This window comes from Megascapheus bottae, chromosome 25 (genome assembly GCF_031878675.1).
Source record: "Megascapheus bottae isolate mThoBot1 chromosome 25, mThoBot2.hap1, whole genome shotgun sequence".
Lineage (NCBI taxonomy): Eukaryota > Metazoa > Chordata > Mammalia > Rodentia > Geomyidae > Megascapheus > Megascapheus bottae.
In genome coordinates this window covers 6,812,590-6,831,500 of record NC_143533.1, presented here as the reverse complement: position 1 = coordinate 6,831,500, position 18,911 = coordinate 6,812,590, and the positions used below count along the sequence as shown (strand labels likewise).

The 18,911-nt window shown below is 40.9% G+C and overlaps 1 long non-coding RNA gene across 1 annotated transcript in view; it reads left to right on the top strand.

Annotated features, from left to right (window-relative positions):
- Positions 1 to 4,817: 4,817 nt before the first annotated feature.
- Positions 4,818 to 18,911, top strand: part of LOC150046300 (uncharacterized) — a 297,256-nt gene continuing 283,162 nt past the window's right edge. The window contains exon 1 of the long non-coding RNA XR_016539603.1: positions 4,818 to 4,862. This is a non-coding gene — a long non-coding RNA (uncharacterized LOC150046300). The remainder of the gene's footprint in view (positions 4,863 to 18,911) is intronic.

Genomic DNA, 18,911 nt, shown 5'->3' with positions numbered 1-18,911 from the left:
GTTGAACACTTGTCTAGGAAGTATAAAGTCTTTGAGTTCAAACTCTAGTATACCACAAGAGAAAAAATGTTTTATCCTTAAACAAAAAATAGACATAACATCAAAACAGCTATCTAATAAATATACCCAGAACCTTCCCCTGTTAGTGGTCACAGCTTCAAAGATCCTGAATAATAAAATGTAAGCCATTTGAGGGCAGGCCTTTTTGTTTTTAATACCAATAATTAGAAAAAGGCTGGTTTAGGAGGCAGGCATGTTGAATAGAGGTGTGGATGAAATCAGGAGAAAGAATTTTTTTTGCCGCAGAGTCCAAATGGGACTTTATTATTGTTTTAGAAACCAGGCCATTTCCTAGCCAAACATAGCCTCAGGGAACCACATGTAGAAGATTGAGAAGGAGAGGAAGGACAGGACCACCCTTGGTAGGGGACGTGGATTGGAAGGAGTCTAATTTTAGCTAAAAGAGCTCCTTTTGCCTTGAAGGCTCTTGGCATTTGAAGATTTATTCATAAGTGTGGAAGAATTTGGGACTGACTTACCTATCTTGGCATGCAGTTTAGGATCTCAACTTTCCCAAGTTTATTTACTAGTTTGGAGATGAGTATTCCTACCTATAATTTATTTACAAAGGGCTCTAATCTGGTGTGAAGGGCCCTAATCTGAAGGCATGTTTGTTTAACAAGTTACTAAATTAGGCCAGCAGAAAAGAACAAAAGAGAGTCATTATGCAGATGTATGCCCATTCAGAACCACCGGCTAGGCTGGCTTTCTTTTCCCCAGTGCAGAGAAGCTCCATCTGCAAGTGTCCCAATCTTTTCCATGCTTTCTGTGTACTCCCTTCTGATGTCAGACCATCAGTGACTAATAATGTTGCCCCTCAGGGCTCTTATGTTTGTCGATTTCTTTCCATTTCAAAGCATATGATTATAGATTATTCTAAAAACCAGGAAGAGAAATCAACTGTGATTATGCTCTTAACTCATCCACATCTACTGGCTGTGTTCCTTAGAGAAGTTTTTGTATACATAGTATTGCATATTTGTAATCCTAGTGTATGCCCAGTTATGAATCTTGCATTTCTGCCTTCAGTATCTCACAGTTAAATTAACCATTTTTACAAAACATTCAAACATGCAGAAAAGAGGTTAGAAGAGTATAATAAACACCCACACAGTACAGTCACCTTTTAGATTAACAACTAGTATTTGTCTGTCACAGTTCTTTGGTCTGTGTTATTATTATTATTTTTCTGAAGTGATTTAAAACAAATTATAGATATTGAACAGTGGCTCTCAATTGAGGACCATTTTGTCATCCCCTCTCCCAGGGTTCTTTTGTTAATGTGGGGGAACCTTTTCAGGGAGAGTCACAAGTAAAAGAGTGTTGCGAGTCTGGTGGGTAGAGAGCAGCCACACTGCTCAACACCCTATAGTGCACAGACAGCCCCTTCTGTCATATACTCCTAAATGTTGATTTTGTGTGTGTGTGTGTGTGTGTGTGTGTGTGTGTGTGTGTGTGTGTTGGAAAACTGTCTTCAGTTATCAAGAGTACAAGCTTTCAAATGTAAAGCCATATGACTATGTATCCACATCAATTTAAACAAAATGAAAGGCATTTCTTGAAAAGCATGTAATAACCAGTTCATATCTTTTCAGAATTACTCTAGTATTGTCTCTCACAACTGGCTTTAGCAAATTTTTTCTCCTATTAGTGCTTGGAAGATCTCCTTTTGAATGAGTATGAAATAGTTCGTTGAGTGACTTCACCAAGATTTATTCAAAGGATCCATTGATTTTTGGACATCAGATTTGCTTTTATGTTTTAAATAGATTGCATCAATGTAGTCTGTACAGAGACAAGTTTATTTCTTCCTTAAATGCTCTATAGGACTTATAGTGAACTACATATGCTGGACTTTTGTCTTTAGGAACCTTTTCACTAATTTGATGTCTTTAATAGATTGAGGTTATTTTCTGTGTGTTCAGTGTTCATAATTTATGGCTTTATCTAATATCTTATTATCTCCTTTAGAATCTGTAGTGATGCTTCATTTTTAAACATTAATAATCGTGTTTCCTCCTTTTGTTTGTGATCATTGTTGTTAAGATTTTGTATTTCCACTTTTTGTTTTTAGTATTTCTTATATTATTTTAGGTTTACCTTGTTCTTCTAGCTTCTTACTTCAATTATTATATGCCTTTTTTCTCTCATATAAGTTACATTTCTCCTGAATAGTTTTAACATGTTTTATTTGATACATTATTCAGTTCAAAATATTTTCTAATTTTCTCAGTGATTTCTTCTTTGATCTGTGGCTTATCTAAGTCTGTTGCTTTACTTTCCAACAGTTGGAAGATTTTTTTTTTCAGATATCTTACCGTTACTGATTTCTCTTTCTTGGAGCAGATAACCATGGCTACTATATTTTAGTGCCTAATATGAGGGAGAGAAAATGGTGACTTAATTCTGAGAGTTACCTATGAGAAAATTTGTTCATTCTAAGTAGCAGAAGATTTACTTTTTACAAAGGAGGGGAGAAAGTTTACAGATGATGGCATAGGACAAATCCAGGCTGGTTTGAGTTCAAAGCCTGGGTCAGTCACAGGGTTTGGATGGAATTTGTGTCTTATCTGAACTCAGCTAGTATTGTTATCTGTACTCTGTACCTATCAGTTGTTGCTACAATGCTACTACATAACAAACAACCCCTAAAAGTAGGCATATTCATTTTTATTGATCAGCAGTCTGGCCACATCAGTTCTTCAAAATTCTCCTAACTCATTTCTCAAAGAAAAGGGACACAGGATGGCCCATATTTTTTGATACTCTTCTGGGCTCCAGGAAGACATCAGTGAATGAGATGGACTGAGACTCTGCCCTTGTGATACATTCTCCAGACAAAGACTGAATGTTAAATAACCACATAGAACACACAGTGTGCAAGATGCAGATACACAGTTCTTCTCACATATGTGTGGTTTGGAGTAGCATGATGAAATCCTGCACCATCCAACCCATCCATCCTGAGAGATGGGCCATCCCTTGTCATAGCCTCCATCATGTAGACTCTTGGCCTCTTGATTCCTCAGTAGCCACCTAATTGTTGTCGTAGTGTTGTGTTTAAGTAGCCCATCTTTTACTTACAAATGACTCTAAAGTGCAAGAGTGGTGATGTGGGCTGTTTGGCTATAACACAGAGAAGCAATCCAAAGGGCTTGACATAAGAAAGAAAGAAAAAAAAATCACAGGCTGGGTGCCTGTGACTTACACCTGTAATCCTAGTTACTTAGGAGGCTGAGACCTGAGGATTGTGGTTCAAAGCCAGCCTGAGCAGAAAAGTCTCCGTGAAAATGTTATCTCCAAGAACCCACTTAAAACACCAGAAGTGTTGTTGTGGCTCAAGTAGTAGAGTACTAGCCTTGAGCAAAAGGAACTCAGGGACAAGGCCCAGGTCTAGAATTCAAGCCCCAGGACTTTGGGGGGTTGGAAATCACAGCCTGAAGTTGCTAAGGGCTATGGGAAGGAACCAACCTTCCATCCGCCTCATTGTGAAGCTGGTTTTTCTTTTATACCCTATGCAGACCAGGAGGGCCTGCTTAGTTAAGACTGTAGAGGAGAGTCCAGTACAGGGTCCTGGGCTTCAGGTATCTACTGGGGGTCTTGGGATGGATCCCAGTTAAGGAAGAAGGCTGTTATGTTGTCTACAGGGAGGCATGAAGAAAGGGGTGGGGGCAGCATAGTTGTCAGGTACAGGTGTTAGTTGCTCTGGCCCTGTGTTCTTTCTTCTAACCCCACCTTCCAACATGCTGCCAGACTCCAGCATCTGCACAATTCAGAGCTATCTCTTTCTTTCACAGTCTCCTAAACTGTGCCCTAGGGGATTAAAGGGGGGGGGGCTGGCTCACATTTTATAACCAAAGCTGCCTATCAAAGAATTTTGCTAAAGAAAATATATTTAGTCTGGAGAGAAATAATGTTTCTCCCTTAGGGACAGAGCAGCTGCAGCCAGTACTAGTTTTAAATGGCATCTCTTTCCTTCTGTCACTTGTGATTACAGTTTTTCTTTTGCTTAAAAGTTGGGGTCAGGGGTGAGGATATGCAGGCAACCTATAAGAAGAGGGTATGTATTGTGGATGTCTGCCTGGTGCATCTCAGTAATCTTGGAATTTACAAATTATTGCTCTTATTTTCCTAACGTAAACACAGAGCCCTGCACTGGCACAACAGTTCACACCAAACACACACACACACACACACACACACACACACATACACACACACACACACACACACACAGCAGTTGTACCTGCAAGATTTGACTCCTCAGTATGTTGTCCCAACCTCCCCATCACCCTGCAGCTCTTCTGGATGAAGACAAGGAATGGTGCCTGTTTTCTAACCTTGGTGAACAGCTCTGGGGAGCTGGCTCATGGTCCTTAGTCTCACTCCCATTCCATTGTTAGTTGGCATTATGAGGACTAACTGCTGCCTGCAGAAATGTGAGGAGGCAGTCAAGTCTGGAGGGAAATGGAGGAGTTCCCAGGGCACCAAATAAATGAATGAATTCCACTGATCTTGTTTGGTTCCTTATGGGATCATCCATCATGATTTAACGACCTGCAGCCCAGAGTAGCTGTGGGCATTGCTTCCTTCCCAAAGCCACGGCAACAGTGTAATTCATAGTGGGGAAGTGGCCTTGTCTTCCTGTTGTTATGGCCTGTATCATGCCCATTATGCTGTATTAGGCTCTGTGTCATCATGTAGCCTGGCCTACCTTCTGCCCGCAGCTGTTGGTTTTGGTTTTTCCTTATCCTTCTGTAACTCACCAAGGTGAACACACTGTCTGTGTGTAACGCAAGCAGGTAATTGTTGGGAATCCGCTGCACACAGCAAATGAGATTCAGAAAGCTTTGGCTTTGTTCTTGAGCTCAGCAAACACATCTTCCTATTATTTTACTCAATTTATTTTTAGATTGTGAGTGGGTGTGTGCTGGTGTTGGTTCTGGGTTTGAACTCAGGGGTTGGGTGCTATCTCTGAGCTGTTCTTGCTCAAGTTTAGCACTCTACCACTTGAACCATACCTCTCCTTCTGGCTTTTCTTTTTTGGTAGTTAGAGATGAATTCTGCCCCAGGTTGGCTTCTACCCCTGGTCTTCAGATCTCAGCCTTCTGAGTAGCTAGGATTATAGGCAGAAGTCACATCACTGCCGGGCTATTTTTACATATTTTTAATGAAATATTTAAAATACACAAAAGTGTGTGTGTGTGTGTGTGTGTGTGTGTGTGTGTGTGTGTATGATGAAGATCTGTAACCTTGTCTGACTTATGAACTAAAATTGCCAGTACTAATGAATCCACCTGGATTTTTGTCTTTCCTCTCATTTCCTATCATATTCTTGCAGTGATCCATTATCCAGTTTTTTTTTCCCCATCTTGGCTTTATTAGCTTACTCAGGTCTCGCTGTATGTGTGTGTGTGTGTGTGTGTGTGTGTGTGTGTGTGTGTGTGTGCATCTGGTTTTGCTTGCCTTTGAGCTTCATTAAAAAAGTGGTTGTTTTTATTCTGTCAACCTGGCTTATAAAATTCCCCCTTACCCCTTTCCCCCCATGCTTTTCAAATTCTTTATTTTCACTGAATTGAGATTTTGGTTTGTTTATATTTTGATTTTTTTATTTTGGCTTTTGCATCTCTCTTGGTTTGGAAATTTAAAGTTTTGAAATAAATTCCAAAAGAAAAAAAAAACACTAAAGTTTTAAAAATTCAAAAACTTTGGGCTGGAGCATAGCCTAGTGGTAAGAGTGCTCATCTAGCATGCACGAAGCCCTGAATTTAATTGCTTGATACCACATACTAAGAAAAAGCTTGAAATGGTGCTCTGGTTCAAGTGGCAGAGCGCTAGCCTTGAGCAAAAAGTGTCTAGGCCCTGAGTTCAAGCCCCAGGACTGGCAAAAAATAATTCGAAAATTTGGAACATTTAGAAACTCTGTTTTATTTTTCCCTTGGCATATTACTATGTGTGGTTAATAAAAAGTGAATAAATGTCTCAACTTTTCCCTTCTAAATAGCATATAAGGACTTTATATTACTTTGGTGCCAGTGATTTCCTCCTTACTCAAATGTTAGTGTTATCAATAGTTTTAATTTTGTCTCTTAAAAAAAAAAAAAACCTTCATGGGCCGGGAGTTTGGCCTAGTGGTAGAGTGCTTGCCTAGCATGTACAAAGACCTGGGTTCGATTGCTTGGTACCTCATACATAGAAAAAAGCCAGAAATGGTGCTGTGGCTCAAGTAGTAGAGCTCTAGCCTTGAGAAAGCCTAAGGATAGTGCTCAGGCCCTGAGCTCAAGCCCAGGATTGGCAAAAATCAGAACTGGAGGTGTGGCTCAGGTGGTTGAGTGCACTGGTCTGAATAGAGAGGGAGAAAACCCTCACAATGATGGGTGCCGGCACTGGTTTTGTATGCGTGTAATCTTAGCTACGTAAGAGACTGAGATTGGAGGACTGAAGTTCCATCTCAGGCAGAAAAGTCCTCCAGATTTCTTCTCCACAGAGGAAAGCTGGAAGTGGAAGTCATCCCAGATGCCATGGAAAGTCTGAAGTGGGCAGTTCATGGTAGAGGGATGTGCCCAGGTGAGAAGCAAGATTCTGGTCCCATACCCCAAAAACCTCTGCAAAATAGCAACAAGCCTCTTTCCATCTCACATCCCAGAAAGTCCTCCTTAGGTCTCCGTGCCTGAAGTAGTTTGTTTCCCACACTTAGAATTATGGGGCATCCAAAGATGTCCTCCACATCCTAATTCTTGGAGCTCAAGAGAACAAAGGTAGAAGATGGTATTAAATAACTAATTAGCCTTAAAATAGGAGGCTTACCTAGCAGTGTCTCAGTGACCTTATGTGATTATAAACAGCCTTAAAATGTAGAAGATGGACACATAAGAGAGACAGAGAAGAACAGGGAAACAAAGTCAGAGAGAAGTCATACTGCTGCCTTTGAGGACGAGGGAGGGGGCCATAAGCCAAGGATTATGGGCCGAATCTGGAAGTTGGGAAAGGTGAAGACAGATTTTTCTTCTAGAACTTCCAGAGAAAATATCCTGATAACACTTTCATTTTAGCCTGATGGCATTAATATAATCTGGTAATTTTAGCTATGTTGGACTTCCGAAGTTCAGAACCGCAAGATAGCACCTTTATGTTATTATAAGTCATAGTCATTAAGTTCCTGGAAACTTGTACATTAACCACAAAAACTCATATACCTGTATGAACCCAGACTTGACACTGACACACACACACACACACACACACACACACACACACACACACACGCATGCACGCACGCACGCACGCTTTCTACATACTTTGGTCTCCTCAGAACTCCTCATAGTTGGTAATTATTTGTCTCTTTGATGATTCCAGACCCATATATGTATGTACCTTTCAGGTAGACAGAAATGTTTCCTTATTTACTAGCTAGCTCATTGCTAGAGTGTACATGTAGTGAATTCTCAATAAATATTTATTAAATGCATGCATGGATGAAAAAATGAACAGAAACCTCAGAACTCATTTTCTTCATCCCTTGGCTGGGCTTCTTGCATCGCCAGGGCTATTTAGCATTTCTGAGCATGCTCTGAGAGACGGAAGGGTGTAAAGATGCCAAGAGACTGTGTGATAAAGAGGTAGGAAAGTCAGGCCAGGAATTCTGACCACCAGCCAAACCAAGTCTTGAAATCCAAGTTCGGTTTGGAAGAGGCAGGCTGGAGGAGACAGAAATTCGACCTACTTTTTTTTTTTAACTCAATTTTCCCAGCCGATTTTTAATGGGTTGTAAATCTTCAGTGACCATCCGGATGTGAGCAGAATGCCCCATGTGTTGCCTTGAAAGCTGGGTGTGGGACAGTCCTCAATTTTTAATTCCCTGCAACAGTTCGCCTCACTCATGGTACAACCCAGCCCTCTGCCGTCGCTGGAGTGTGTGTTTGTTTAATTAGGGCGCCAAGTAGAACCTCATTCGGTGGCAGATGTTGCCATGTGTAATATAATAAATAAAAGTCTTTATAGGACCCAGCAGGCAGTGGAGCCTTCAGTTAGCAGATGGCAAAATATTAAACTGGCAGAGCAATAACTTAACTGCCTGAATCAGCTGGTCCCTGCCTAGATTTGCTCAACATGAATCAACTTCATATAGGACGTGTCACTCAGCCGCAGCCCAGTGCCCTCACCTGCCCTCCCTCTTCTTCCTGTCCTGCTTTTCCTTGGCATCCCATTATTAAAGTCAGCTTCCTGGGGAGCAAAATCTTGTAACCCCATTAGCTGGTGGATGAGAGGCTCTTGCTGGGCTGGACCATGGGGTTCCTTTATGAGGGAGGAAATGCAATAAGCCTGTGGATGGATGTTCTCCAGTGCTGGGCTCTGCCTTGCTCCAAATTAGCCAGACGGTGTGTCCCTGGTCTCTGAGTTGTTGGGATGCTGGCAGGCAGTGCTGCTTGGCTCTAGGAATCCTTCTGTGCAGGATAGAGAGACCATTGTTAGCCCAGGGGGACCCTAGGGATAGCAAAAAGAGACCTTAAAAGGGTTGACCGACAGCAACAACATCGCTCAGGGGTAAAGAGAGGGATGCTGGACCTGCCAATTCCACTTGTACTGCTGATCATTGTGATGGGTTCACTATAGGGTCAGAATCCAGGTAAGGAGTTTTCATGGCCATGCTCATGCCCTCTTAACCATTATGCCACAAGACAGTAGCCACACCCTACCTGTACTTCTCTTGTGCCAGGTGCAGTTCTAAGGACAACACACACATTATCTCATGGAGCTCTTTCCATGTTAAACCTTAGACCTATTTCTCACATGGTGAAACTGAGAAGTGATTTGCTTAGGCTCATGTAACAAGCACATATCAGAACACAGAGGGGACCTACCTCTTACCTAAGTGCAGAGGTAGCAACTTTACTTGAAAGTAAAGTTGTCGGATGGGAATAGTAGAGCCTGACTGTAATCCTAGCTACATCAGAGGTGTAGGTAATACAATCATGGTCTGAGGACAACCAGGTGAACTAGTGTAAGACTTTATCTGAAAAAGAAACAAAAAAACAAACCAAGACACAGATTGGCCATGTTTCAAATAATAGCTTGTCTAGCAAGCTCCAGATTCTGGTTCAATCTTTAGTACTGCAAAAACAAATGGAAGATGACAAACAAAGATCAAATACTACCCAGAAATGAGATAGAGGGCTGATCTCAGGAAAGGGAGCATGATATCTGTTGATATTTCTATTGTATTAGGTGTGGCTGCATTTCAGAAGATACCTAAAATACATTTTATCTTTTTCTTTGGCAAGCTTTTGAAGTAGCTACAATGGTCATATAATGGTACTGATGAGAAAATTGGGACTGGAAAGGTAGTTGGCTCATATAAGGTTACTCAGCCAGTAAGAAAAGGAACTTGAATTGAGATAGAACATGTCTTACCAAAGCCCTTGTTTTTTTTTACCTGGTAGTTTTTCAAAAAGCCTCTTTGAAGATGGCTTTGGAGATGCAAAGAATTAAATAAGTGGAAATGGAAAAAGGCATTCTGGGAGAAAACTATATGAGCCAAGTTCTGTCAGGTTTGAGCAGTAAGGAGGGAGGGAAAAGAGGGAAGGGAAGAGACAGGAAGGGTGGAGAAAAAGAGGAGAGAGGAGAGAAAGGAGAGGAGAAATGTGGTAGCTTATTGGAGAAAGACATGAATGTTTTTTTTTTTTTTGCCAGTTGTGGCTTGGACTCAGGGCCTGAGCACTGTCCTTGGGCTTTCTCAAGGCTAGAGCTCTACCACTTGAGCCTCAGCACCACTTCTGGTGGTTTTTTCTATGTATGTGGTACCGAGGAATTGAACCTGGGTGTTCATGCATGCTAGGCAAGCACTCTACCACTAGGCCAAACTCCTTGCCCCAGACATGAATGTCTTAAATGCCTTTCAGAAAGCTCCGCCCCCCTCATCCTCTGCCAGGCATCAGTGGGATGTTAAGGTTTTTCTGAGCCATGAGTTTCAAACTTACTGTACGAGGTGATAAAGAAAATGTCTCATTACCTCATCTCAACATTCTTTGCAGCAGGTCTTTCTTCACTAGCACCTCTGGGGAAAGTAGCAATCAAGGCTGGTTTCTTTTTTTTTTTGTTGTTGTTGTTGTTTTAAATCATGGTCAGAGAAGCAAGCACCTGAGCAAGTCCTAGGATTACAGAGGCCTGAGCCACTGGCACCCAGCCCCAACCCTCTGCTTTCTGTGGATATTCAGCCTGAATCTCTCTTCTCTAGCCCTGAGATCTTTTTATTTGACCTTTATGCCCAATGGAAGGTGAAGAGGAGCTTGGAGCTGCCAGTATGTCCAAATACTTGTGAAAACAGACTCACAGATGGTGGAGCTGGCTAACTGGATCACTTTCATTTTCTTCCAAATTCCTAGTACCCAGTTCAAGCACACCACTCCCCTTCTTATCACAATAATAACACTTACATAATATGAGCAAGATGAAGAAGAATATCAATGAAAAAATGGCAGCCAACTTAATCCCACAACCCAAAGGCCACACTATTGACAATGAGTATATTTCCTTTAGGGTCACTCAGAGGGAGACACAGAATTCACACACATGCCCATCTAAACAAATGCATATATAATCAAAGTCATGTGGAATATGTGATTTTGCATTCCAGTTTTCTACTCTCATAAAATCAGTATTAATTTTCTGCATCATTAAACTTTTTTGTAAAAATTTATAGATATGGGAAAATACTTTGATATTAAGGGGAGGGGAAACAGGATCCAAATTCATATGTTAGGTATGATTTCACTTGTATTAGAGAGCTTCACACAGGTGAATACCTACACTCTGTAAACATACCACACAGAATGGATAGATAGACCTATATAATAAAACAGAGGTTCTTTCTGAGGGTAGAGTTTTCATTTTCTTTTTGGCATTTTTCTATATTTCTAAGTATGTTTCTAAGGAGAAAATTTTACATAGGAACATATTATTCCAAGATACGAATGTATCATTATTTATTTAATTATTGCCCCATTGAGGGCATCAATTGTATAATTTTTAAGACTTTTTAAAAAATGATAGAGCTATGTTAGATTTTCATTTATTTGTTAATCAGTATTTAAGAGCCTATGGGATACCATATATCTTGGTACATATGTTTGCATGTATTATGCAAGTCATAATTTTGTATATGTGCAAAGTACAAAGTTAGTTGGGATATGTATGGGTAAGTGTATTCAACCTCCCTCCCTCCTTCCCTCCCTCTCTCCCGGGATTCCCTCCCTCCCTCCCTCCCTTCCTTCCTCCCTTCCTTCCTTCCTTCGGTTCCAAAATTGAACTTAGGGCCTGGAGATTGTTAGGCAGACACACCATTCTAGTTCTTTGGTTTTTAGTTTTTTTTTTTAGATAAGCCCTCATACTTTTGCCCAAACCAGCCATGCCTTCCCCCCACCCCCCAACCAAAGTCCTCCAACCTCTGTCTCCTAAATAGATGGGGATTACAGGGCAACTACCATGTCCAGCCCTTGCTTCTTTAAATTTTGGAAAGTATCTTTTCCAGATAGTCCTCCTCATATCCCACATGCCTGTTTGGCAGAATAGCAGCAGGTCAGAGATTCCCTTTCAATGTATTGACCACCCTGAGGCCTTGTGCTGGCATCATCCCTGCAGGTGCACTGGCCAGAGCATGTTCAGAGCACTGACTGGCCTTTGTGGGAAGTTGCCCTCTCTCTGGTTGGCTGCTCGGCTTTCCTGTGTGTCCCCAGGAGGTATGGCCTTGTCACATGCCATCTATCAGATTTAGATCATTCTTGCTCAGCACCTTGATGTCATTTGAGATGACACATTGGAAGTCCAACCCAAATGTTCCCTCTGCTCTGAGGTGTATTACATACTAGACAAAGGCTTTGTCTATGACTTCACCATACTATGGCTATTTATGGGCAGCCTTTTCTCATCCAGTAGAATAATATAGCACTTTGAGGTTAGGAACCATTTACTATCCACTTTGGGACCCTGTCCCAGTCCACTTCCTTCTTCCCTGCTGCTAATAAAGTTCGTACTGCTCATCATCTTTTTCCTGAACATGTAACTAATGCCCTGAAGCACACCTTGCTTCTGTGCATGCACCCCTCCCCATCCACTTGGCACACGTGATTATTTGAAATTACAAGTAAGATGTGCTATTCCTTTCCATGGCCCGACAAAATTCAGTCCTGCCCATTACTTTTACATCACCCCCATACATTCTTCCCCTGACTCCTCTCAGTACTCACTGATCCCTCTCAAAGTACTTTTTTTTTCCCAGTTTTTTGGGCTTGAGCTCAGGGCCTGAGACTGTCCTTGGACAAGGTTAGAGCTCTACCACTTGAGCCTCAGCACCACTTCTGGCTTTTTTTCTATGTATGTGGTACTGAGGAATCGAACCCGGGTCTTCATGTATGCGAGGCAAGCACTCTACCACTAGGCCAAACTCCCAGCCCCTCAAAATACTTTTAAAATCTCATCATTCTGTTTGGTAGTTTGCATTGCTCAACAAATGTCTACTCTTTCTCCTCTCCAATTATGGATGGTGTTTACTTCCCTATTCATAATTTGGGGCTTGGCCGGTGATTTACTTTGGCCAGTAGAGTACAGGTAGATGTATACGCAGATATTTGCAGTACCATGAAGTTGTTAGACCTGCCTACTTCACTTCTGCCAATGCGATAGAAGCAATATGCTTTGGGTTCCAGAAAAATGTGTGGAACTGATCTGAATTGAAGACAAACCCAGCCTAGATCAGCCAAGTACATGCTGAGGCATAGATGGATCAATGAAATCAATGCTTATCAGAGAAAGCTACTGATTGTATGGTACATAGCACTGTAGTGGCATGACTAACCAATGTTTTGTGTTTTATCTCCTTCATAGTTGTTACTTTTGAAAAAATTTCCATTTTTTGATATATATCAATATACTAATACAAAGTATATCATTTCCATGAAAAAATTCTGTATTGTTCATTCTATAACTCCAGTGATGTCTGTCTATATCTATCCATCCATCCACCTGTCTACCTACCTACCTACCTACCTACCTACCTACCTACCTACCATCTCTGATAAGGAATACCCTTGTATCCAGTTAGTATTTGCTAGATAGAATTATTGTACCATCCAGACCTATTCTCTCTGCTCATGCTTGCACACACACACACACACACACACACACACACACACACACACACACACAAAATCTTCCTTTCTAAGAATACCCACAGTGAAAACAGATGATGTGTCAACTCAGTAATTTAAACCATGAATCTGTACTTGCTTAAAGATGAACTTGTTTGGAAGAAAAATGAGAAAAATGCCTGTGACTGTCCAACAGAGCCCTGGATAAACGCATCAATTTTGGTCGGTAGCAGATCCAGCACATAATAAAAGCAAACTGCTGAGGTCAGCAGCAGTGGAGCTACACTTCTTATTTTCACAAACACAGTTTTGGGGATGGTAATCATATCTATTAGCAAGGGTGACACCACTGTGGACCTGGCAGAAAAATGAGCTTTCCCACATTGCAAAACGAGCAAAGTGGAGATCGATAAATCATAAAATTAGTTGAGACATCATCTATCTTCTGTGGCTTTCCCTTATTCCCACCACGGTCCCTTGGGACACTAATTCATTTATTGTATTTTATCGTTGGGAAAACATGTCAAGGTTTGGAGACTGCATTCAGTTAGGGGAGCAGGGCAATAATGTGCGTCATTAATTAGGCAGGTTTGGGAGGTTCAATCCAAACCTCAGTCTCAACTGACTTTTGTAAATTGAGTTTTAGGACAGTGTGTGTGAGTCTTGTATTACTTCATCAAAAAAGAGTGTTATTGAAATATGCCCTGAGAGGAGGGAGGGGGGACATGTCTGCTCACTCTAGAGAAGCAATCAATTTAGGGACAAAGTAGGTGATAAGCCAAATGCAATCTGACTTGTCTGAAAATTCTTTCTTCTATCAGTCTTCAATTGGAGGAAATGTGGGACTCACAGCTTGGAGGATGTGTATGTGTCATCTGGTGGCTATGTTCTTGATTCTAAGGCATATGTTGAACTGATTTTCTAAAGATTCATTTTATTGTGGCAAGAACACTTAAAAACAGAGTGTATACTTCTGACAAAAATTTGAGTGCCAGTGTCATTGACTACAAGGACTAGGTTGTGCAGATGACCTCTGGGACTTTTCTTGCTTCATTGAAACTTTGTACTCATTCATTAGCAACTGTCCATCTTTGCTCCCTAACTCAGTCCTTAGTTCCTATTTTTAAAGGGTAATTAAAACCTCATTGTATGCACACACCGCTTTTCTTTATTGTTCCATATGTCTGTTGACATCTGAGTTGCTTTCATATTTTGGTGAATAGTGCTATAGCAAGCATAGGAGTCTTACTATTTCTTTGAGAATTCTTAATTTCAATTCTTAGGGATAAATAGTCCTAAATAAAATGGCTGGATCATATGCTATTTGAGGAGCCTCCATTCTTTTGTCCACAGTGGTTATACCATTTTATTCTCTCACCAATAGTGTGTATGTATTCCTATATCTTTGCCATGATTTGATTTTGTTTTCTTGGTGGCCATCCTCACAGATTTGAGATAATACTTCATTTGGTTTTGATTTTTATCTAGTGATAGTGATTAGTGATGTTGAACCTTTTTATGTACATTTGTTGGATTACTATGAAAGTGAAACAGTTGCATATTGAAAATTATAAAATATTGATGAAGTACATTGGAGAAGATACAATTAAATTAGGAAGATAGCCAATGGTCATGAATTAGATGATTTAAAATTAAACTATTCAGGGTCAGGAGTTTGGCCTAGTGGTAGAGTGCTTGCCTAGCATGCATGAAGACCTGGGTTCGATTCCTTGGTACCACATACATGGAAAAAAGCCGGAAGTGGTGCTGAGGCTCAAGTGGTAGAGCTCTAGCCTTGAGAAAGTCCAAGGACAGTCTCAGGCCCTGAGCTCAAGCCCAGGACTGGCCAAAAAAAAAAAAAACTATTCATACCATCAAAGTGATCCAAAGTTCAAGGCAATTGCTGTTAAATTCCAAAGGCATTTTTTTTTCTCAAAAATACAAAAAAAAAAAACCAAAACAAAAACCCAGCCAAGCTAATATTGAGAAAGAAAAGCAAAGGTACAGAATTCATACTTCCTAATTTCAAAATAGAAAGTCATTGTAATCAAAATAGCATATACTGGCATAAAGAAGATATAGACCAGTCAAACACAGCACAAAGCCCATAAATAAATGTTTGTATTCAGGGACAACTGGTCTTGACAGAGGAGCTGAGACTATGCAGTGGAGAGAAGAGTTACTTTAGCAAATAATGTGGAGAAAACTAAATATCCACACACACAAAGGAATAAAATTGTACCATTCAGTTGCTCAGGTTCTTGTCTTTTCTCTCCTACACTCCACTCCATGTCCAATTTCTTTACAAATGTTCAAGAAACATCCACAGTCTTTCTAATGACTTGTGTCCATCATTAGCCACCAAAGCCACTATCCTGTGCCCTTTGGAGGGTTCCAGTAGCTTTTGTAACAGGCCCTAATCAGACTTATTCCTCATATAGACATGAAAAGAGGTCTTTGGATGTGCAGCCTAATCTCAGCCTAATGAAACTTAAATCTCTTGTAGAGGTCTACAGAGGCCTTCAGGATTGGATTCCTGCCTACTTCCTTTAGAGCATCTCTAGCCCTCTTCCTTTGACACCATCTTTCTAGGGGCTCCTTTAGCATATCCTAACCATTTGTACCTTAGGCTCTTGCACCCATTGTTTACTCTGAAAGATATTAGATTGTGTGATGCACCAAAAGGAGTCTCTGCTCCTATGCAGATTTTGCAAGGAAGAGACAAAACAAATAAATTAACGCATGGATAAGATAGGGCAGGATAAGAGGATGAGGGCAGGTCTCAATTTTGATAAGATATGGAGAAAAGGCTTCTCTAAAGGGTTGAGTAAGCACTTGAATGATCTGAGCTAATGAACCATGAAGCTATCTGAGAGCAGATGGGGCAGGAGGAGGAGTTATTGCAAAGGTGGGCGAACATCCTCATGGCTTGAAAATGGTAGCTATAATCATACAACATGCAACTGTAGAAGTCATGTAGTTAAAACTGGAAGTCATGTAATTAAGCCAGAAGCAATGTATGTAGCAGGAAGTCAGATAATTAATGAAGTTGTGTAATTAATTTAGAAGTCCAGCAATTAAACCTAGAGGTCATGCAAATGATGTGGAGATGAGTTATGTGTTCAAAGGAAATACTTGTTGACCCCCAGGAAAAGGACCTGCTCCCTGTGACCTTCCTGCTTTGCTGGCCCTTCTCAGCATCAGGTTCAAGGCTGAGTTTTTGTCAGCTTAATTCCCTGTAAGGGCAGATGCCTGATATGAGGGCTGAGTGCCAGGCCTATTGATAATGAAATCCATGCTTCTTGTTTATGCTTTTAAAGGAACTGGGAACTCTCCTTCTGATCTTTGATTCCCATTTTGTCCACCTCACTAAACCCTGGCCAAACAGCATCTGAGTTCAGATGCTCTCGGATTTGCATTCTGTTGTGAGATTTCTGCCATGATTTGTCTGCTGTGGCACTTTGGTGAGTGTTGTTCAAATCTAGCTAGACCCAATAGGACAGGGGTGTTGATGCTTAGATCTGGGTTATTTCTGCTTAGGATTGTGGCTCTTTACTTTCTCCTTTCCAATTCAGTCTTATCTTTGTGTCCATTGGATATTTACATCATGCCAAGGTAAGAACTTGATTGAAAATGTGTCCTCAGAGCAGGTCTAGTAGGACAAAGTTCTACTGCTGATGTTGAGTAGGAATTGTCAGTGTTTGGGGCAGGGGGAGGGGAAACCAAAAATAGGCAAACTTCAGCTGCTTCGTTTTCTTTTTCTTGACGCTTGTTTAACCAGATGCCATTCAGCACATCTCATATATTTCCAAAAATAACCTTTATACTTTGGAACAATTTTAGATTTACCGAAAAGTCACAAAAGATAGCACAGAGAATTCCTATATTTACCCTTCATTCAGCTCTCCTTAATTTTAGCATCTTATATCATCATAGTATCGTGCATTTATCCCAGCTATGAAATTAACACTGACACAGCATTTCTTTAAGATTTCACCCATTTTTTTCATTGATTTCCTTTTTTAAAATATCTACAATCCAATCTAGAGCATCACCTTGTTTTTAGCAGTAGTGTTTGCGCACACACTGGCTGCCCCTGGTGGTGTAGCATACTCTCAGGCTCCTTCCCCCATTTTCTTGATATATCCCCCCTTCTTTTTAGGGAAATCTTCTCTATTCCTATTACCCTCTTTTCTTTATACCAAAAGAACAATTTTCTGCTGATTTATCTTTTGGGGGGGTTAATTTTGTTAATATAAACAAGCATATATGCTTCCATTCTTTTTACTTCTTTTTTTTTCTTTTCAGTGCTAGGATTGAACTCAGGTTTTTGTACTTACTAGGCAAGGTGCTCTACCACTGAGCCACACCTCTTTTTTTATTTTGCCTTAGCAAAACCAGATCTTGCTTCCTGTCTAGCCACATACCTGGACTATGGTCCTCCTATTTCAGGCTTCTTGCTGTAACTGGCATAATAGGTTTGTACCACTGTACCCACATTCTGCCATTTCGATGGAGTCTCTGGGACTTTTCTGTGTAGGTTGGTCTGGAATTGCAATCCTTTGAATACCAGCCTCTCATAGTTTGGGCGAACAGGTATACTATTGCACTCAACTTCTTTTCTTGAGATGGTGTCTTGTGAACTTTCCTACACTACCTGGACTTCAGCTGTGATCCTCTGGATCTTAGCCTTCCAAGGAGTTAGGATTACAGGTGTAAACCACCAGTGCCAAACTCCTTTACTGCCTTATCCAAAAATTACATATTCAACCTTGCTGATATTATCTAAAAGATATAAGCTGGAGACCACTCCTTTATTGGACATAAAAAGTATTCGGCTATCTTCTACTGATGGAACATTTAGGTTGTTTCTATTCACCAAGAATTACAATACTTGAATAAATCAGTTGTTATTTCCTTAGGGAAAAAGAGGAAAGCTTGAAGGAAAAGAAAGAAATCTTAGTTTATAAATTAGGGGTCATGCCTCAAAGAATAGAAATCCCTGAGACCAATCTGTCCTCTTCCCTAGGGATTATCCCTTTGTGATGGCCCTGATGGGGAGTCAGGCTTTGAAGACCGTATCCTTGGTGATAAGCAAGGGATCCATAGACAAGGCCTCAAGATTTGCACTTGAACTTGCTTTTGCAGCAATTGCTGGAGGAAAAAAAATAATTTATGCCAGCTCAGGAAATGGACTGCAGTCAATACTGCCTTCAGTGCAAATATTCTCTTGGAATAATTTATTAACTCCCTGCAGACCTTGTGGTCAGGCACAATTAGAATCTTCTCCCCATTTAACAGGCTGGGGCTATGGGGTGGTATTGAGGAGGCCCAGGGGACAGTGGGAATTGAAGCGGGTATGGCTTGAGATGGGCGCGGGGGTGGGGGAGAAACATAGAGGGGGAGCGTGAAACACACTCAGGGAGATAGATGTGGGCCTCACTCCTGCTAACTTTTCAGCAGGGCCCTTTTGTGAACATTACCTTTACCTCCTAAGCCTCAATTTTCTCATCTGTTAGATGGGGTAAAGACATGAGGCTCCCATGAACTAAATGGGAGAGCACTGAATATAGAGCCCATGGTAAATGATAGGGAGAAGGTTGGGGAAGTTTCAACTCTAAGAGGTACCAATAAGAAGCACTTTTATTTTCCAATCACTTTATCAATCGTGTGATGTCTTCACCCTACTGGGTGTCACATTTCCACATT